At 36.4% G+C, this 23,115-nt stretch overlaps 1 protein-coding gene across 4 annotated transcripts in view; it reads right to left on the bottom strand.

Annotated features, from left to right (window-relative positions):
• The window catches only part of jvl (javelin-like), a 128,974-nt gene that overhangs the window by 82,982 nt on the left and 22,877 nt on the right, over positions 1-23,115 (bottom strand). Inside the window, exon 1 of one of the 4 annotated variants that reach the window (XM_034970810.2) lies at positions 1,286-1,861. The exons of the other annotated variants lie outside the window; for them this stretch is intronic. The gene's annotated coding sequence lies outside the window, so the exon portion shown is untranslated. Of the gene's footprint in view, positions 1-1,285; positions 1,862-23,115 lie in introns of those variants that run through there. 4 annotated transcript variants of the gene reach the window in all.

The raw sequence follows: 23,115 nt of genomic DNA, 5'->3' as shown, positions 1-23,115 counted from the left end.
ACATAAAATTTGAAAATTTTACATAAAATTTGTTTAATAAGTATATTTTTATTAGTTATTTTAAGACAATCACTACTTGAAAGCGTAAAATTTTAATTATCTAGATTCTTCAAGGTGTCTGTAGCTACTTCGACAGTAACAGTGGTCTTGTTACCTCATTTACAAGCACAATTTCATTTATTGTTAAGAAATGAATTGTTACAATTATCATTATTTTGACATTATTATTATCTGTACATATAAAATTCAAAGTCCTGACTGACTGACTTAAAAACATTACCTATATCAACGCACAGCCTAAACTGCTGGTCCTAGAGACTTGACATTTGGAGCGTGTGTTCTTTGTAAAGTGCAGGTATCCACTAAGAAAGTATTTTTCGAAATTCCACCCCTGAGTGGGTTAAAAGGGGGTTTGAAATTTATGCAGTCCACGCAGACGAAGCCGCGAGCATAAGCTAGTCGAATTATATTAGAACGTTTGATTTTGATCATTTTAATTAGTAATTTGTGGACATTCTTATTGTATTAAAGATAAATTAAATATTTGTGAGATAACGCTAGATTCCTCAATAGCTCCTACGTGACTTTTTATTAATACAAATACAATAGATAGGTACATAGTATCTACGCCACAGTTCACGACTGCTAGAAACTTTTAACAAAACGTCGACGCTTCGACGTCACTGGCAGGCGTCAAATGTTAGTACATTTGAAGCTAGGTAGCTCTAAGGTAGCCTATGAAACGCCTATTTTTCTTTGTCACCCTTAACTTGTGACTCCCTGAGACGTTCCCTCACTCTAGTTCATTATGCCACGCGAAACATACATTTAGCTAGTCTACTAGATAGGTACAGTAGTCGAATGTTTCGCGTACGAATATTGAAATTTAGTTTCGAAACTATTGACATTTCACACATTTTTAACGAAATACATGTAGGTGCGTAGTTAATTGTTGAAGTTTGCAATGCAATATCCTACCCGCATTCTATGGATACTGTTGAAACGTCTAGTTTTGACATCAACATGACAATAATGAGTAGAAAGTGGTGAGCACGCACAAAGGTCCCTAGTTCCGACCCAAGTAATTAGCGTTCCGGTAGAATGCGGGTATAAAAGAGGGGTTACCTGTGGTGTGTATGAGTTTATGTAACTGTCGTTCTTTGTATTTACTTAGCGGGGTTTACTTTAGACTGAACCATCCTTTATCACGTGTGATCGACGACAAGTGCAAAACAGTCACCTATTTCAGGAAATGGAAGGGTGTTTAATAGACCGATTTGCCCACCTGTGGTGCAAGAACCGTCGTTGCGTCTGAGCCCGCCGTTTTGCTGGTATCCAAGATCGCTAGTCGTAACTGCGAAGGTCTGCATGACGCCCTGCTCGACACACCTCGAGCACAAATTTTCCCATCAGTCACTGGGCTAGAACATGCAGCTAACAATTCACTGGGCGACACTGACGACCGAGCCACTGAGCCGAGACCGTAACACACGCACTCACAAGCAATTGTTACCGTTCCCTACTCTGAATGCCGATTGATTGCCGACACTGTTTCCTCGGGTGACATTATACAAACTTTCAATGTTTTGGAAACAATACCTCAGTATTGATATCATATAAACAATACCTCAATACCTACATATCCGATTCCGTTTTAAAAGGGAAAGCAACCGGTATGTATCCTTTTCGAACTACACCGCACCTATATGATCACTGTCAATATTGTAACGAGATACAAGCAAAATCACAGATAACTGTGACCTGTACTGTTCGATATTTTCGGCAGCGATAATAGCGCGTTTATTCCACACAATCGTCCGTAACTCCTGAACACCTCAAACGTACTGACCGGAGGCAGCTGTGCGAGACTGACAAAAAGAGAAAGAACTATATTCTGACGTATACAAGGCTTGTAAGCGTTAACTTCCCCAGTCGATACATCTGGAAAACTAACTTGAAGCGTTGTACATAAGGCTCGTTTTGGCTCCGTTGATATTCCTACAACAACACAGCTGAGTCAGTTTCCTCGAACATAGCGTGTGGAAATTCGAGATGTTTTGAAAGGCAGTCATTGTGTGCGATAGAGATAGTAGCAAAGACCGAATGCAGCCGACTCAAACCACGATCAGGAACCGAACGCCAAGGCCGGCTAATGTCACGTTTTACAAAGACTAGACAAGCCCTTATGGTTTACGTTTCTACTTTCTGTACATAGGACGTACGACCTATGTTAAAGTTTATTGCCCTTTAAGCTAATTCAAAATGTATTTTTATGTAAGGGAAGATGAATGGATTTGTGGAGGAATTTTATTTGTGCTCACTTATTAATGATATGAATTTTCTCGACCTTGTGAGAAATTGAGTAGTATTATCGATACAATTGACTGCCTAGTTACTTTGCTGTCATGTAAACTTAAAACATATTACATAGGTACACTACATATCTATTTACTTTTACTTAGTTCTTTTATTACTTTTACTACCATTCAGTAGGTATTTTCTTCAAATGACACACCTGTTCCTACAATGTACATTGTACAAGTAGATTAATTTGCATATTTTTGATATGTAAACAAATTATATTGACATAATTGTTCTCTTAGACAGGTCTTTGCAAACTTGCTTTTAAATCTTGAAGTGAAACTAATCTTATTCATGACTTTAATTCTTCATGAATGTCACATTGCATAAGATGAAGAAAAACTAGTTCTTGAATTCCTGATAACGATAACATAAATATTGCAGCAATTTTGATTGTACATTAAATAAAAAAATTGAAAGTGCTATCTAAAACTAGAATTTCCAGCGCGGTGACAACAAGCTAGACTGAAAGTTTGCGCGACGCGTGAAGTTATTCAAAGAGAATATTTATAATTTAGGACTTAAGCAGAGAGAATTTTTTATAGAAAAAAAATCGTATTTAATTGTTTCCTTTAACATATTCACAGGGAAAATTGCTGTACCTACAGCAAAAGAGATTCTTTAGGGAAGAGGATGATTTGTGACTTGGGAGTTAGAGTACCTATATAAAAGAAAAGTACCATTCCCCTTCCAAGTTAGTGCGTTTACATCAGACTACATAAGAAATTGCTATCATAGGCAAGATCGCGGTCAAGTGCGAGCCTGTCACTGATAAAAACAAAGGTGTCAACAAGTTCAAATGTTCATTCTAGATTAAAATGTCCTTTTGCGGAACATTTCTCATTTTGCATATCTGAAAGTGATAATCTCAACTCGGTCGTACGCTGCAATGTTGACTCGGCTCGAATCTGCAGGATTAGTATGAGATTTTACATTTCGCCAACGTTGGTGGAATTCGAGCGACGAAATACAATAACGTCAAAATAACGTGGACCTATAGGTCCTTGATTTACAGCCGAAATTAATAAAATAATCAATCTATCTGTAATCTCTTTCTGTACTTAGCAATGTAGTTATTTTTCAAAAATTGTCTGGTATTTTTCGATAAAATCGCTAATCGACACAATATTATAGAATTCATTATTAATTTCGGTCGTTAAAGTCATGCATTTAGTATCCATGCCACCGGTTTTTATTTCTTAAGGTTTCCACTTGGTAGATATTTTAATGAAACTGGAGTTTTCCAAGGCAACTAAGAGCTAGCACACACCACAGTGCGGTAGGTTGCACTGCGTTTTAAAATCCGTAAATTTGGATTTAAATCTATTAAAATCAGGTGCGGAATTAATTCCGCAATGCGCGCGCTTCTATGTAGTTCTATAGTTCACAGATTTTACGGGGGAAAAACGTAGAGAAATTTACCGTGGTGCGCGCTAGCTCTAAGGTTCTGCGATGCCTTTCGCACGGCATCCAACAGGGAAAACTGGCACAACATCGTTATTCGTGAAGAAGGTAATATCTCGAGGGAGCTACGATACTTAAAATGTGCTTAAAATTGAGGGACCGAAGCGAGAAGGTTTATATTTTTACACTGACATTAAAGTGTTTCGATGTTTGAATTCTATTAACGTAGATAAGATGTAAAATCTCATACTAACCCTACCGGTCGACAATTATTCATGTTTTCTCTCTCGGCATCCGTTGCCAATGAAGCGTGTTTCTGATCATATTAACGAGCGGTATCCATTTTGCCGAAATAGGTACATTTATTTTCACCTAATCTGAATAATACCACATTTGTATTAAACGGTAAGCCTCTGAAATGGAAAGTACCTATACATATTTTAGTCGCATTAATTTTAAAATATTATTTGTCCTGGTCAGAATTTTCCCAATAGGTATATTCTTCATTTTAGACGATATGTGGATAAATCATGCGTAAATATACTCCTGCAAAATGAACAATACGGAATCGACGCAAAGATATCCAGAACAGAATTTCATCATCATCATCATCATGATCAACCCATCGCCTGCTCACTACAGAGCACGGGTCTCCTCTCAGAGTAAAGGTGACAAAACAGAACAGAATTTAGGTAGGTAGGTATAATATAATATTTGAACGAGAAACTTTTAAGGTTCGTTTATTTTATTACATTATTGAAAGTCATGAAAATTGAAAACTATGAAAGTTTTGGAGACATTATAATATATGCAAACTCGTAGTACCTACTTCTAGCCTAGGGGTTCGGCAGGTCTGAGGGAGATATCGTTTTCGGATTCCTTGGTTTTTTCTCTAGAGCCCTGAGCCTGCGGCCCAGGTGGGAGCGGTGCGTCCTTCGGGGCGGCCAGCGTGTAGCATAAACTCTTAATATTACAAGAAATTGTAAGAAAGACGCGCGGACGTGCGCTAATCGAGAGCGGGTGCCGTGCGGCATGGAATGTATGGCATCGCGCCCGCTGCCCGCCCCGCAGGACGCATCCGCTCCCACCTGGGCCGCCTTGCAGGCTGAATTTTTACGGCTTCAGATAGGTATCATTATTAAATCGCCGGATAAAGCTGAAAGTCATAACGTTATGATGCCGTTTACAAAATTATAACGATGTAATACATTTAGTAAGTAACATTAAAATAAAATTATTGTTAAGTTACTACATACTGTTGTATATAAAATTAATAAATGATAACTTATTGGACAACTTGCGCAACGAACAAATTCTTTATTATTTAAATCCGAAATCGGAATAATTGTTTCATTATACGATTACATTATTAGAGCCTGAAACACACTATACGCGGCGCGTCGTCAGCGCGGTGCGGTCTGGACGTTTGATTGCGGAAAAGCTGCGTCAATCATTGCTACAATGGTTGGATTTGTAGTTTTCTTGCAGGTTATTTTGCCACAATCGCCCCGCTGAACGCGCGTGTAGCGTGTACAATTTGCAATACAACTTACAGAGTATTTATAGGTCTATGTTACAAGAAAGTTACTGTACGGAGCACTTCAATCTGTAGCGCGTGACTTCGAATGTCACGCTCCCTCATGAGTGCGCTTCGTAGTGTTAACGCCTTCATACAATTTCTAGTGTACCTAACAGCTAGGAACCGCGTTAGAAACGTTTGAATTGCGCTGTGCCGCCATTGCGCGTTCTATTTGTGTCAGCCTTTAATGCGATCTATAATATTACTTTACTTGCAATACTTATGCGTTAAAGAAAGTTGTTCAAGTGCTTGGAAAGTCACAGTTGAGTCGTTAGAATTCTGGCCATTGTGACAGTTTGCAAGATGCATTTCAGATAAGCGGAGATGGCAATGTTGAATTGATTTGCATTTGCATACAAGACTACGTGCGGTAGGTATTTTTATCTCTAGACAGAACGAAAAATAAGTACGAAAACTATTCTTGTAAAGCAAGAAAGCGGAAAGATTTTAGAAAAACTTTTTCAAAGAGAATATTAAACATTAATTACTATTAAGTAAATAAAAAAGAAACCCGCCTCGCAGAATCCTACAAAGCTTGTAATTGGGAATCGTGATTAAAATAAAGTTACTACAGTCTTAACTATAACACTAAAGTTACTGCTATTAGCTATAGTCTTCTGTCTCAGCCGGGGACCCGACGTAATAAATATAAAAACTGTTGATTGTAAAACATGTCCACGCCCGCGACACTCTTTAGCAATAAAGTTTTTAATTACGTGGAGAAATCTACGGTTTCTATATTTAAATCGAAATCTATTATGAAACTGCGTCTTTTATCTATTACTTAGTAGTTTTTAGGAACCGGGGGTATCCCGATCTGTACTTAAAAGACTAATCCAACCAAAATCAGACAACCCTTCCGGTTGCCAACTACCTATAGCTAATGTTGCTTAATCGACATTGCGGTTGATCTATGTACGCTGTCGCAAGTGCACCCAGACTTTGCCATATTCAATAGAGACCCAATAGTTTATGTTAATATCTTTGAATAATTTAATAATGTAACGGACATTATTCTAAAGTCGTCGTTTAAGTTTTTCCCTCCCCTTTTAATAAAAGGTACCTTCAAGTCAAGAGTGAATAGGTATCTTCTAGGCAAGCGCGCTCTATCTTAGCTGCATCACCACTTGCCACCAGGTCTGATTGCACCCAAGCGCCCGATAGTCTATATAATCTATAAATAAATGAAGTGAAACTGTGCCCCGAGTTGAAAAACGTGACACCAAGTTGCTTTAATCTGTCAAAGTATGAAGATAACAAATCACTTTTGAGTGAATGAAAATTCTATATTGCACACCAAAATCAGAGAAACATATTTGAATAACTTCAATTTCAGCTACACAAATGCGAGTGGAAATCTCTGAATAAAATGAGTTTACATAAAGATCGCACATGGCGAAAATTTAAATATCTTTTGGCTAGCTGATTATAATATGCTCGCGACTTGGTCCTCGTGGGTACCTACCTAAGGTTTTTAAAAATCTAGAATAGAGTTTCTGTGAGAAATCTTTGATTTTCCTGGATAATAAGTAGCCTGTCAATCTCCAATCTTTAACTACATCCACTGACTATATCTATACCTCATTGGTCCATGCAAAAAATCACGTCGATCCGTTGCTCCGTCGATTGAAAGACAAACCAACAAAAAACACACGCATTATAATACCTATATATCTTTTATTTTGCAAATCTGTTACCAGTTCGACATATCCAATAATTACTGAATCATGAATCACTATTTCAGTGTAACTTTATCCTCATTAAAAGATTGAATGACGCGGCATGAAACCATAAAAAGGACCAAGTTCAATTTCTACAAGGGTTGGGACTTGAGTAGTAATATAAAATCGATTTTGTGTGGGCGTCAAATAGTGATGAGTGATGACCATTGTCCTTCACTTCGATAAAAGTAACTAAATTGAATTAATTATTATTGAAGTAGTTCCAAGGACGCTTCAAAATGAGTTCAAGAAATCGATTAGTTAATTATTTTGCAAATTACCTTGATTACTCATTGTAATACAGGTAATTTAGACTTGACAAAATATTAATTAAAATCATAATCAAGGCTGTTGAACAAACTCTTGGATATAACATTTTTTTTAAATAGATATAGCGAGCATACGAGCAGGCGGGTCACCTGATGTTAAGTGATTACCGCCGCCCATGAACATTTGCAGCACCAGAGGAGCCGCCGATGCGTTGCCGGCCTTTTAGGAACATCATCAAAAATACCAATTTAGCATTTAAACTACCGTGAGTGATTTCCATTCTAAATAATATCTGTCCCGGCTGTACTCACGTGTGTAGTCGACGTTAGCCCGACTAGTTTCGAACCCATACGGGGTCCTTTTTCAAGGGAGTCCTTCCGCGCACGCGCCGCGGTTTTGACTGCGGCGCGTGAAAAAGGACCCTTGAACCTTGACCTTGAGGATCCTTGAAAAAGGACCCCGTATGGGTTCGAAACTAGTCGGGCTAACGTCGACTACACATGTGAGTACAGCCGGGACAGATATTATTTAGAATACCAATTTAATTTACTTAACAGATATTGGAGTCAAAAAATTTATTCAAAGTAGGTAACATTGTACACTTTGGATGTCAATAAGTTGGATTTGTGAGATAATAATGATGTGGTAATTAATTACGTAAACTTAAAACTAAAGCTACGGGGGTTCCAAACGCACCCAGGTCTGAGAAGAGCCCACAACAAACTCAGCCGGTCATAAGTGTCTTTTAAACTGGCATAATTTTCATTGAAGCAGAGACGTAAAAGAAAGCGAAGGATTTTTTAACTAACCAAAAAAAATAACTTTCGTAAGACTTTTAGGAGGAAGCAAGAAGCCAAGTCCAGTTTGTTAACATAATGTAAATGTCAACGAGTGGCGTTGGACCGGTTAGGATGAAAAGCATTTTTAATCACCTATCGCCATTCGACACCGCCTCCGGTGTTGTTTTGCAAGCTGCAAAATATTTTTTAACACGACACGATACCTACTACATAGTTAAAGAACGTCTATATCCTACAGCCATACCTGTAGATTAGATTAGAAACTAAAGTGCCTCGACAGTAACTTTTTGTGAGAACAAAACTCATTCGGTACCATTTCGGTACCTGAAATTAGATCGGTAATAAAGTCAGCCAAACAAAAATCGGTGAAAAATCTCAAATGCAGTCCTACCGGATGGTAGGATGGGGCAAACATATTATGCTTATGTAGACGACAGTGGAACGGCCCGGTTAAATCGGATACCGCTCCACATTGTCTAAAGTCAGGCGTTGGTGGATGAAAATCGGTCTTAACATAAAACGGTAACGGCTAACTCTTATGGGAAGCGAACAGAGCCTCCTTGCCATACAAATTACAAACTGAATGTAAGCGTAAACGATAGTGTATGAGTTTTTATTACTCATCAATAGTACTTTCAGTGGAACACGACATTGGAAGCACAAAATGTGAACGTAAAATCTATGAAATAATAGGAATTATTTAAGTAGGTTATCTGGCATTTCAAAATAATGCAAAAATATTGTTGCGATACATAACTATGAGATAATATTATGCTTCTAACTATTGTTAACTGCTTCACAATATAAGATCATATTAACGGAAACAATTTCAAAATCGTAGAATCGAGTAACTGCACATGATACTAACTTAGAAAGGAACGTTGCATGACTGCAAGCAAGCATAATTTTATAGGAGCACTCAGCCGAATGAAGTAGAACATAGTCCAAGCATTCTGCAATCTGTACACCATCAAATGCAAACGAAGGTTGATAATATTAATAAGCATAATATGATTGTAAAATGCAATGTTATTACAGTCAAGTAGGTATATTCGTGTTAGCTTCCTTTTCATCAATGATGTGCAAGGATGTAGCGATGTAGGTATGTGGAACGCAACAATTAGGATTAATTTATGTTTATAACTTAGTTCTGGTAGATGAGTACTGTGTAATGACTGATAGAAGCTAAACTAAGGTGAACCTGTGCTTCAGCTTCAGTGCCGACTCCCATAGAAGTTTAATTGTGAATAATCTTATCTAGCCAAAACAACATTGTATTTTAACGTACAATAATAAAAACCTCTAAAAACATTTGACGGTGAACTTAGGCAAATTATCCTAAAAAGGCTCTTAGAGAGTTGCACTCACATCTCATGCTACGCTTACTCATGCTTCGCAAGTATAAAGGCAACCGTAGTAAAAAGTACCGAGTAAAATAATGTAGATCGTCACACCACTCACACGAGCACTGACCTAAGACAGAATATATTGAACTCAATAAACCTTATACATTACGACACACTGGTGAAAATGAGAAGCATCATCGAACAGTAGGTGCACGATTCAACTCGCACGACGTTTATTTGTAATGCAAAACTGCAAACATCCTATCGTTACGACGCGACGTCGAATATAATATTATGTACAATTTTGCAATTATATTTTGAAGCACTGGTTTTTTGTATTTAAGATATTGGAATTTTTCAAATGGCCTAATCTAAAAAATTATGCAGCTCAGCGAGCTATGGAAGGTTATGTTTTCAGTTTTCCTGAAGTATAATACCTGAAACAAAGACATTTGCAGGTCACTAATAATAGAGCTCAAGCTATTAACAAATCAAAAACGCGGTAGTCAGCCTTTGCTAGTTGTAGGAGCTATGGCTAGACCGCGCAAGTGTAAAGCGACCTCTAAAAAGATGGGCCGAATAGAACTGAATAGAATGGTAATATAGACTCTATACGTCACTATACAGTAGGTATCCACCTTCTATAAAATAGTGGCGCTCACTAAGGAAGGCTTTTGTCAAACAGTAAGCTTCCATATGTTCCATACGTGAATAAAACAAAAACGTGGAATAGAAAGATTAAGATAAACGTCCTAAACAAGAAGCCAATAAGAAAATTACTAATTAGTAAGGGATCATTAAGACAAGACTAATATCGTTAAGACATGAGAGTTAGTAAGTTAAACCATAAAAATGACGTCATTGCGAACGAAATCAACAGGCAATAAAATAATTGTACGAGGAAGTAAAGTTAAGTACTAGCACCACATGATTCGATGTAGACCTTGACAGTAATTTGATGAAATCGAATCGATTTTTTATTTAGCAAGCACAAGGTTTTGAGAGGCGATCGTGTTTTAGCTCCAACGTAGCATTAAGTGTTGCGAGGAATTGCTCCTTTGATGCACGACAATGTTTATTAATGAGTAGCAGAACCTCGCTCCTTTGAACGCTGACAGGCGGGCATGCGAACACTTGCACAGGATACGAGGTCATAAAACTTGTACATGACTAAAGGAGTTCCTTTACTTACAATGTTTATCATTTGTAGTATTGATTTTAGCTTAGCTTAACTCGTAATTTATGAGTCCATGCTTCCCGTATGGCGTTTATTTGTGAAGGTATATGTATGTATATGTATGACTGTAATATATAGGTAGGTACAGTTTTAGAAAAAAATGTTCGGTTTTTAATTGAATTTACTTAAACACTTTTTAGGGTTCGGAAAAACGGAACCCTTATAGGATCACTTTGTTGTCTGTCTGTTTGTCTGTCTGTCTGTCAAGAAACCTACAGGGTACTTCCCGTTGACCTAGAATCATGAAATTTGGCAGGTAGGTAGATCTTATAGCTGACATATGGGGAAAAATCTGAAAACCGTGAATTTAGGGTCAGATCACACAATAAAAATTAAATTGTGGTCATGAACTAATAATTAGTATTTTCAACTTTCGAAGTGAGTGACTATATCAAGTGGGGTATCATATTAAAGGTCTTCATCTGTACATTCTAAAACAGATTTTATTTATTTTTATGCATCATAGTTTTTGAATTATCGTGCAAAATGTCAAAGAAATACGATTGTAGTACGGAACCCTCATTGCGCGAGCCTGACTCGCACTTGGCCGGTTTTTTTCTTTTTTAAGTTTGTTATCTGGCGCAATGATTTATTAAGCTGATTGTGACAATAATTTAGCTTCTTTTAAATATGTAACCTCATCTTCATAATCTGATTGATTTCATTGATGAAATGAAATGAAAATTTATTTATGACAACAATGTCGGTTTACAGTTTAGTGTCGGGAACCCTGAAGTAAGTTTGATAAACCTGTGTCTCAGGGTCCCTTGTTTACACAGAAATTGTGTTCAAATAATACAGTACATAACATGTTATAGTCCTGTGTTGGGCCACCGATTTAGGTCGTCAGATTTAGGTCACTTCTTGTACAATATTTTGGTGTATTTTGGCCGTACCCATTAATAATTGTCTTCGTTGGCGCAGTGGATTGGCCCACAGTCTACACGCGCTTGTCGAACATGTTAATGCAATAAATTGTTTACATTTGTCATTACAAAGATTAAAATTGTTAGCTCTGATTACATATATAACACGTGTAATTACAAAAAGAATAGATTATACAATAAGACTTGTAGATTGTATAATTTGTAAGGGAAGTGTAATGATACCACGAGTACAAATCGTGGAATGGAAGTGGCACACCTTTTGTGCTATTAGACATCTCGTCATGTCATACTTTGCATTTATGTAATGATGAGAATTACAGTTTTTTGCCAAAGTTCTATTGCTAATAGCGTTTCTTTGAGTATTTCAATTTATTTCAACACTGAGTAAGTAAGTACTGAGTTACGTTACGGTAAGTGAAGATATTCTTTTACATCTCGTAATTTCGAATCATTAAAATTGTGATACAAGAACAAGAAGTATAATAATATCACAATATTACAATTCCAATAATAGCGTTTTAATTCTAAAGTACCGTGAACTTAATTCACTGAAAAGTCAAATAGCGCGCTACAATAATTATATTAATGCTTGGCAAAACATGGACGACAGATGCAAAATCGAGTTGGAAAGCCTAACCTTCATAATTGTTATTCGTAGTTAGCGTGCTTCCATCTTTGACTGAATCATCACATACCATTTATGATGGATTGCAGTCAACCGCTTGTCTTTTAATTTTAAAAAATCGGGACATAACTAACGCAATGCATCAAAATTTAAAATTAAATAATGCATTTTTTAATTTCTGACGAATGACTCATCAGCATTTGCACATTAAAGTAGCCGCTCGTTATCTGCAATCCTTAATCTGTTTGGATAGCAGTAAGCAGTTAGATGTCGCAACCCGACGAGGTCTAAACACGGCAGGTCGTTGGGTAATGGCCGAATACCTTCCGGCCTCTTTATGTTAAATTACTCGAATTTTTGCTGTATGAGAAGCACATTCAGTTGCTTAATTGTGCGAAAACCATGATTTAATTGCAGTGGGTGCCATTACTGTATCAGTTACACAAGTCGTTGACGACTTTTGGCGCTAAATCCGACATCACAACAAAATATGAAGTTCATTAAGATGACCTAAAATGCAAATAATATATTGTGGCTTATATGAAGTACAATAATGATGAGGAGTAAGGAGAGAAACAGAAAAGTAAAGATAACATGAAAAGAGAACGACTAGATTGTCAGCACTAAAAAGCGTTGTGAGCTGAATTCAAACACGAGGATATTATTTCAGTACGTGCCACAGAATTTCAAAGCATTTCTCCTCTTCGCAAAAATAAAAAGATCCTCAACCTGAGATATAAAAATTTTCACAGGTCTATCAGTATCTCTAGACCAAAACAGTATCGCCGAAAGTGACGGCAACTAAATTAACAATAATGATACAATCTTAACGAGCAAAGGAATTAACGAGATTGCAAAAGAGCAACAATCATCCCAATCGTTGCCAAATTTTAAACAAAAGGCCAGCGCTGATTCAAACAAATGCCGAAAGTGAATATTTACGCTATTGACAAAGCTTGCGTTATATCCGCCACGTTCACGTAATCCACAAATGTCTTCGTGAAGCGGTAGACATAAGCAAGAATATGGCATTTTGTGAAACATTAACCGATGCGAAACACGAAAATATAACTAACTAGTCAATAATCCGACTTCATATAGCTAGAGTTAACTCACACAGCGAGCCTTTTGCCTAGCCTAGCCTAAGACAAATTTTGCCAAGCTTGATTTTTTTGTCACGTAAGTTTAAGGAGCCTCAATCCGAAGTCCGAACCTTAGATTTAGTGAAGATGGACAAGCAGATTGTATCTATTTAAACAAAATTATCATCGAGAAAAAAATTGCAACAATCTCTTTGTAAATAATAATTTTAAGTTTAGTAGGTAGTAGGTACCTACCTACTAGAACTAAAGGGACCCGATTCTAATATTAAGTCCAATTAGAACTTAGAATTAACTACCTTAACACGTTTTGTTAGTAAAATTGTGTCCGGACTCCGGACAATCAACTTAGGTTTCTCGAACTTTCTTGGTTCTAGGTTTCTTGCTATTCAGTTTTTTAGGTTACAGTTTTTTAGACAGTAGACATATAGAAAACATCATTAGCCATTAAATTTCAGTCTCAATGTTGTGTTAGCCAACATGCAATGCAAATAATGTGTAAGATTCTAACCGCTATTGCAACACCTATATTAAGTAGCCTTTGTTATGGACTGAGAGCCAGCGCGTGCCAGACCTTCGTTATTTTATAAAAGCTGAAAGTTTCTCTGTGTATCGTCCCCAAGTTCCCCAACACAGGGAGGAACGATCAGCGACTATGAAGTTTGGAGCATGGTGGCTTTGGGAGATAAGGCAACAAAGGTATAAAAAATCTTACGTCAAAGTATAAAGTCTATTTTTTTGTATTTTCTTCGGAAAAGTATTCGAAATCAATCATGTCATGAATTGCCAGACACTTAGGATCGTGGCAACCCCCTGTCAGACACCCTTACTTCTTTAAGTTTAAGGCGTCTGGCAGGGGTTTGCCACTTCACAGTTGCTGATCGTTTTTAGCTGTATTGGGGACAATACCTACAACTTTTCAACTTTTATAAAATAAGGAAGGTCTGGCACGCGCTGGCTCTCCCTCTATTATAAGTTTACATTTATTTGACTTTTTTGTGGTAGGTACGTGATATCTAAAATAATCTGATTACATGTACTCTTTTGTCTCTGTATCATTGAATTTTGTTGAAAAGTTTTATATGCGAACGAAACACTGTATGAAAAGAAAGTTAAACATGGCGAATCTAATAGTGAGTCGCGTTTAGTCAAGCCTAATAAATCACAAAAACTACGAATTTTACGTAACACAGTAACTTTCAAGGATAATTTACTTTCAGGAATTTACGTGTACCTATTATTTTATTAATAGCCGTTGATTTCTCGATTAGGCTTATTTATTTCTTTGCAATAGTGGATGCCGGTTTGTAAATCAATTTGTTGATCTATTGTTACGATTAGGCTTGCTTTAATTTCATCATCAGGATTTAGTAATTATGGTTAAAATACGCACCAATACAGTACGTATGATATATTATTCCTACAGTATGTTACAGTGATTACACTGTAACATACTGTCGAAATGCATATTTAGGCCTTCGTCTTACACATACTCAAACCACCCAAAATATGTTTAAGTTCGATTGTCCTATAAGAAAATGTTATAACTAATCAAGGAGTTGTATCATAATTACAAATCATCATGTTCTTATGAAATACTAACATAGTACAAAAGCTACCACAGTAGGTATGTAAAATTGAATTTTATGGATGAATTGATCATTATTACCACCAGGTGAGATTGCAGTCAAGGGCTAACTTGCAACTGAATAAAAAAAAAAATCCATAAATAACTATTATGATCGCTACGTATAATCTCATAATATATAATTTAGGTCAAAAAATTTGTACGGAAAATAACAGCTGTATCGCTTAGTAATCAATATTTATTTGGTCGGGATCGTCAACTGCTATCTGATGGCGCCATGAACCTGAGCAGTTTGCCGTGCTTGCCTACGCTGTCAGGCCAGGAGGCAATAAATTATCTACCAAGTATATGTCGGGATAAAAGCCCTGCTACCTTCATAAAGATGATGATAATGATGATGAATAACGGGATAAGTCAGAATTACAACATATTAGATTAACCGAGCCTTCATGGGCGCACTAACAATATTCTCGCACTACTACGAGAGACAACACCAACTACCCTCAACTATACCTACCCTCAATAATAATGAGTCATGACTCATGACAACAACGTCTCCTATGAGACTAGACAACCCTAACTAACCTTAGCTAAGTCCCTACTCGTACCTAGCTACCGGCTCCACCGGTTTATATAAAAATAGGTGAATAGTAAATGAACAAACTTCTTTGTTTATCCACAATAAAATTTTCACTATTCACTGCAAGTCAAATTTTGTTAGCGTCTGTTGTTAAAGCAGTGACCCACTTTTTCTGCGACGAATTGCCGGTGCGCCTTGGTTTTTTTGCTGTGATAGCAATGCAAGAGTAAAGTCATTTTAGGATTGCGGTCTGCGCAATCCCCGGCAATTATCCTAAGAACCGAGCTAATCTGCAGGAGAGTAATCAGCTATGCGAACTCGAGCTGATGTTTGGTTTTAGCTACAACATAAAACTTAACTGCTCTTTAGTTTTTTGTAAAACGGTCTCAAACGAAGCGGTCTCTAGAAAGAAGGAAAATTAATTCAAACATATTTTTTTGCAATCTTTATAATGAGTTTACTTCGCCTAGTATTTTTATGTTGTCCATAGCTGCTTACCTCCATTTGTCGCATTCTGTCAATGTTTTGCTGCACAGATTTAACTTTAACATTTTTATAGACACGATCTTTTTTCTAAGTACCTACTATATCAGATTACCTGCACTTCAGTAACGGTCCAAACAGAAAGTGTCTCATCAATCTTGGATCTAAACTAGTTTATTTTGTATCCACAGTCTAGTTTCTTCCAGATTATCTCAGTCTGTTACTTGAACTTGTTGTAACCGATATCCACCGAGGTGTGGTCTGCTAGCGGTTTCTAATGTGATATCGGTTGGTAAAGTCTAGGTTTCATTCGTTACAAGGCTGTCGCGCCCAGTTTTTTTTTTTGTAGCCATGGAATCGTTTATTTATAGAGCAACTCAGTTTTCTAAAGCCAGTATTGCTATTGAAATTCCACGTTAAAAAATGTGTTTCGCAAAATCTTAGCTCTTTAAGTTCTTAATTTTGTAGATCACGAGAACATTGACATAGATCCTTACTGATTGGCGTAAGTACGCTACAGATCGAAATGGCTATTGGGGAGGGAACGCCCCGCACATCCGCACAGCCCACGCGCTAGCCCGGTGCGGGCGAGCGTGGGTGACGTGCGGGTGTGCAGGGCGTCCCCACACCTCATACACCGATTGGTACTCATATCTCAACCTGTCGCGGACTAAACCTCCCTACCTATGTTAAAACTGGTGTAACTTTGGAATTGTATCATTAACTTTATACTGAATACAATATATTATTTATAGTTTCTAAGCTGTAGTATATAAGCTGTGATAACCTAGTGCTTAAGACGTCCGCCTTCTAATCGGAGGTCGGGAGTTCGATGCCGGGCACGCACATCTAACTTTTCGGAGTTGTGTGCATTTTAAGTAATTAAATATCACTTGCTTTAACGGTGAAGGAAATAACATCGTGAGGAAACCTGCACGCCTGAGAGTTCTCCACAATGTTCTCAAAGGTGTGTGAAGTCTACCAATCCGCACATGGCCAGCGTGGTAGACTATGGCCAAAACTATTCTCACTCTAAGAGAAGACCCGTGCTCTGTAGTGAGCCGGCGATGGGTTGATCATGATAATGATGATGATATGTATATTGTATAGTAGGTATGTAGTTATTCAGTATCATTTCTAATTTTACAGTAACCAAAGTTAGTAAGTATTGAATGTTTAAACGAGTCCCCGTATGGAAAGTGGTATCGCTACAAGTTTTGCAAGCTCATTTAACTTTATCGATATTAATGGTATAAGTTGTCATACATCCTGCCAATGCCCAGCTACATTATTAACATCGAGAACTACTCATAGTAAAAGTAATACTTAAGTGAATACTCTTCGAAAGTGGTAAAATGCTGGAAAATAGGAAGTAGGTACATTATACCTACCTGTACCAAATACATAACATGTAAATTAAAATGTAAAGAAAAAAGATTCGTGAATCAGTTTTAACTTCTTAATAAGCTAAATTTTACATTGTCATTCAAGAAATGAGCACTTACTGTAAATAATTACAATTTCAGCAAAGAATGTTGAATGTGAAATAAAAACAGACTTAATATTCACGCCACGATGAAATTCTAATTACATTTATGAAAGAGGAATGAATGACAAGGCATTAACCTATATAACATCGAGCTACAAAACCGCCCTCGACATGTTTTTAGGGTTCCGTACCTCAAAAGGAAATAAGGAATCCTTATAGGATCACTTTGTTGTCTGTCTGTATGTCGTGTCTGTCAAGAAAATCAAATTTGGCAGGTGTAGGTCTTATAGCACAAGTAAAGGAAAATATCCGAAAACCGTAAGTTTGTTGTTAGGTACATCACAAAAAAAAAATTAAAATGTGTTCATGAACAAATAAATAGTATTTTCAATTTTCAAACTAATGATCTAATAATTATACCAAGTGGGGTATCATTTTATGAAAGGGACCTGTACATTCTGAAACAGATTTTTATTTATTTCGAAGCATATCTAATAGATTATAATTTATAATACAAAATGTTGAATAAAATATCCGAGTATGGAACCCTTGGTGCGCGAGTCTGACTCGCACTTGGCTGGTTTTTTTTTGCATGAATACCTACGCCCAACAAGCTATTAAGACCACCCCTTTATCGTCACGCAATCATAAGTGTCTGTTATTAGTTTTTTACATGAAAAATTCAATATTCTTTAATAAACACATCTTTATATATAACTAACTAATTAATAGACAATAAATTAAATATGGTTAGGCTTACTATAGATGAAAAATGTTAAGTAAGTTTGAATTAAGTAAAGCACTGGCACCAGAAAGTGCAGCGTGTACTCGGTGGACAGACGGCATCAAACTAGTCGCAGGGAGCCGCTGGATTCAGGCGGCACAAGACCGTAGCGTGTGGAAGTCTCTACAAGAGACCATGTCCAGCAATGGATGTCTCTCAATCAATAATAATGATGAGGATGAACTACTAAAGTAACCATGCGAAAGCTACATAACCACACTTATTTCCCAAACCGCAGTGAGGTAAATTCTAAATAAAATTTATATCTGCAATAACTTTTATTTCAGATTAGATAATAAATGGTCTATCAAAACTTTTACAGCTTTTCGATTCTTGCGGTAGCCGTAATACTGTTATAGAAACAAACGACAAAGTAACCTATTGTGCTATTTTGCTTCTATCTTGCTATACAACGAATTTGTAAGTTACGCTGCTACTACGACTTTTCTATTCATCTTTTTTAATTTTTTTGTACTCTTGTGATTAGACTTAAGTACTTACTTAAATTTAGGTCAAAAGAAGAGTGAAGGACATACTTACTTACGAAGAGTTTTTTATTACTTCTCTATCTTCACGAGAGAGAAAAAATCTTAAAATAGTTTTATTTATTACAAAAATATATTTAACGTTTTAATTCATTATTTAATTAGGTATTTAAATACATGTAACTCCATTTAGAGATAGCCAGTTCTACAATAATTATCTCAGTGCAAACGTTTAGTGTTTAAACTTTCTTAAGCTGAGATCTTTATCATCATCGTCTTCATTAAATTTGCATGTTATACAAGACGCAGCCAAAATCGTACAGGAAGTAAAAACTGCTTTACACACGAGTGAATCTTATTAGTCACGGCACGACTCGATTCGTAAAGTTTAAGCGCGTCGTATGAAATTTAAAATTGAGTTCATTTTTATATTTATAGAACTGGTTATTTTTAACTGGTGCTATTTTGGAAATGTGTTCTGCTTTATTTGCTACTAGCCGATGCCCGCGACTTCGTCCGCGTGGATTTAAGTTTTCAAAAATCCTGTAGGAACTCTACTAAAAAGTAGCCTTTGTCACTATCTAGCTGACATAGGATGGGTACAGGTCTATCTATAGGTGCCCATGCAAAAAATCACGTCGATCCGTTGCTCCGTTGCGACGTGATTGAAGGACAAACCCAAAAAAGCCAATAAACCAACAAACAAACACACTCGAAATTAATAATATGACACTTCGAATTTATAATATGGGTAGTGATGAGGCTTCAAAGTAAAAGTTCCATATACTTATTTATTAAGTAAGAAAAGGATAAGTACGAACCATCAAAGTTCAAACAGCGTAAGATAACCTAGGCCAAGATAAGAAGACCTAAGCCAATAAAAGCCAGGATAAAAGAAAACCCCAATCAATTTTTTTGTTTCTAAAACATTTTTATAAAACTATTTGTTTTAATGCAACTTGAATTTCAGAAATCTGATTGCTGACCTTCAGTAATGGAGAGACATACAACGAAGAAGAACAAAAGCAAAACAAGTAAATCCACTCATTGAAGTGCATTAGGAGATCCATTTATTTATTTCATCCATTTTAATATAGAATCATATTTAAATTACAGACGATCTATATCCGGCGACGCGTCGGTTAAGAAAGTAGATTTCTCAATCTTCCGGTTCCATTTCACCCGTGCGCAGATTACATTCAACAAATTGTCCAGCCTCCGTGTCATGCATGTCAAATTAAAATTTATATACTGTGTCCCTCCGGCGATGATTTGCTCTTTACCGATTGATAAATCGAGTTTTTTCACCTTCGACATATCAGAGAAAGTGAAATTATCGATATCTCAGCATATTCTTATTCGTTCACGACGCGACGCCTGCATTGATTCGACGTGCGATTTGCGACGACTTATAGGAATGAAGGCGTTATTATTGTATGCTAATCTATGAAATTATATAATAAGGAAAAAGAAGAGGAATGCTTGTAATCAGCATTATTATGATAATATACATATAAAACTAATTACATATTATTAAAGTCTCATACAAATATATTATGTATAAATACAAGTACCTATATTATATGTTAATGCGTTATACATTGTATGCTAATCTATAAAATTATATAATTAATAAGGAACAGGAAGAGGGGTGTCTTTAGCCAGCATTACTTAGTATGATATATAAAACTAACTAGCTGATTAGGTTTTTAAAAATCCCGAGGGAACTCTTTGATTTTCCGGGATAAAAAGTAGCCTATGTCACTCTCTAGGTCTTTATCTATACCAATGCAAAAAATCCCATCGATCCGTTGCTCTGTTGCGTCGTGATTGAAGGACAAACCAACAAACCAACAAACGAACACACTTTCACAAAATTTATAATATGGGTACTGATTGAAGTCTTACACCAAATATATATAAATTGTATATGCTAATTTAGTTACAGTTTTCATCATTCGTCATTCTTCATTAATTACAGGGATAACTGTTCGTAGGCGTTTACGACTATTAACAAAAAATTATGTCTTTTACTGTTATTTGACTTAAAGTTAAGTAGTTACTCTAGAAACAGTTTAATGTTCATATCTTCACGGTGCGTCATTTCGTTTTAAGAGCATCAAATGTGCTCTAGCTTCATGATATCAAGTTACTTATTTTTAACTAGCTGATGCCCGCGACTTCGTACGCGTGGAATTAGGTTTTATAAAAATCCTGTGGGAACTCTTTGATTTTCCGGGATAAAAAGTAGCCTATGTCCTTCCTCGGGATCCAAGCTATCTCTGTACCAAATTTCGTCAAAATCGGTTGGACGGATAGGCAGTGAAAGGCTAGCAGACAGACAGACAGACAAACACACTTTCGCATTTATAATATTACTAGCTGATGCCTGCGACTTCGTCTGCGTGGAATCAGGTTTTTTAAAAATCCCGTGGGAACTCTTTTATTTTCCGGGATAAAAAGTAGCCTGTCACTCTGCAGGTCTTTATCTATACCCATGCAAAAAATCACGTCAATCCGTTGCACCGTTGCGACGTGATTGAAGGACAAACCAACAAACCAATAAACCAACAAACAAACACACTTTCGCATTTATATTAAGGGTACTGAAGTATGGATGTGAACAGAATCACGGCATGCAGCGTCTAACGGTAAATGTTAACGTGTCACCGACTGTGCTATTTCTTGACAATATCGCTTGGAGAAATTAGAGAAAATGGTTGTGGTGATTTTGTACCGCAACCAGCTCCCGCGCAAACTGAGTTATAATAAAACCACTTGATCAAAGACTGAACGTTTTCAAGGTCAACGAACGGATCGCGGTGGCAAATATAATTTACTAGCTGATGCCCGCGACTTCGTTTGCGTGAAATTAGGTTTTTTTTAAAAATCCCGTGGGAACTCTTTGATTTTCCGGGATGAAAAGTAGCCTATGTCACTCTCCAGGTCTCTATTTATACCCATGCAAAAAATCACATCAATCCGTTGCACCGTTGCAACTTGTTTGAAGGACAAACCAACAAACCAATAAACCAACAAACCAAAAAACAAACACACTTTCGCATTTATAATAAAGGGGTACTCATTTTTCTTAGGGATTATAAAACTTGATACAAAGGTACATTATTATTTATTATTAAGTTTCATAAAAAGAAAATGAAAACTTGGATCATGTTGAAGAAGTAGTTAAGTTAAAGACCAACTTATAACGAACTAAGTTGCTAACGATCATAATGAAATCTACAACAAAAGTTAAGTAGGTCACCACTAACCTCGCTCGTAGCAAATATTAATTTTATTTTGATATTAAGTTTCATAGAACTGTTGCCCACTATAAATATTTTCCTTTATTTATTATATCAAGTTTCATAAAACTGTGAGATTAAAACAATTATTTTATTAAAGACACAAATAAGGACTAGTTATTAATTATAATATAACCAAAGGACAAAATTTAAGTTTAATCAGAACAAAGAGCTGTAGGTACTTTGGCAGAGTCCAATAAAGTTTTGCCAGAAAACCCCATTGAATCAATCAAATCATTGATTAATGGAAGAGAGAGATCACGACCCTCGGCAACGAAGAATAGGACGCAAAGAGAATACATTTGTTGATACGAACGAATGTATTTAAACGATGCAGTCCGATTGTTTGGTTTCAACCAGGCGAAAGTAGTTGCGTGAAATGCGCGTGCACATGCATTTTAGATAGCAATCAGTAATAACTTCATACGTATCTCTAGTTATTTTAAAAATTTGTTATTATGATTAATATTTATTTTTAAACTAGCAGACGCCCGCGACTTCCTCCGCGTGGATTTAGGTTTTTAACAATCCCGTGGGAAATTTTTGGTTTTCCGGGATGAAATGTAGCCTAGATGTCACTCTCCAGGTCTTTGACTCTGTCCATGCAAAAAATTACGTCAGTCCGTTGCTCCGTGGCGACGTGATTGAAGGACAAACCAACAAACAAACACACTTTCGCATGTATAATAAGGGTTCTGATTGAGTGCGATTACAACAATAATAGTTAATATGATGCGATGCTGGGTGAATTTATGCTTGGTATTTTTGCTAGTGACATTTAGCCATTACTGCCGTCCTAAAGCTAAAGTGTCGTTAACTACCACAACCAAGTTTCGAGATATGATCAAAAAAGCGCGAATTTATAAAGAAATGATGCCATTTGATAACTAATAAACGTATACAAAACTTGAAACTATGAAAATGTAGAGCAAATAGAGCACTTTTGAATAGCTGTATTTTTAAGTTTCTAGAGTAAATAATAATTAAAGCAGGACAGTTTTGGCTTTTTAGTCTAGCATTTTTTCTAACAACGTCTTGTATTTACATAACTTAAATGTCGTTAGATTACCC

Source organism: Maniola hyperantus, chromosome 8 (genome assembly GCF_902806685.2).
Source record: "Maniola hyperantus chromosome 8, iAphHyp1.2, whole genome shotgun sequence".
NCBI classification, from domain to species: domain Eukaryota; kingdom Metazoa; phylum Arthropoda; class Insecta; order Lepidoptera; family Nymphalidae; genus Maniola; species Maniola hyperantus.
Note: the sequence above shows the minus strand (reverse complement) of the source record. Positions and strands in the feature narration are given on the sequence as shown.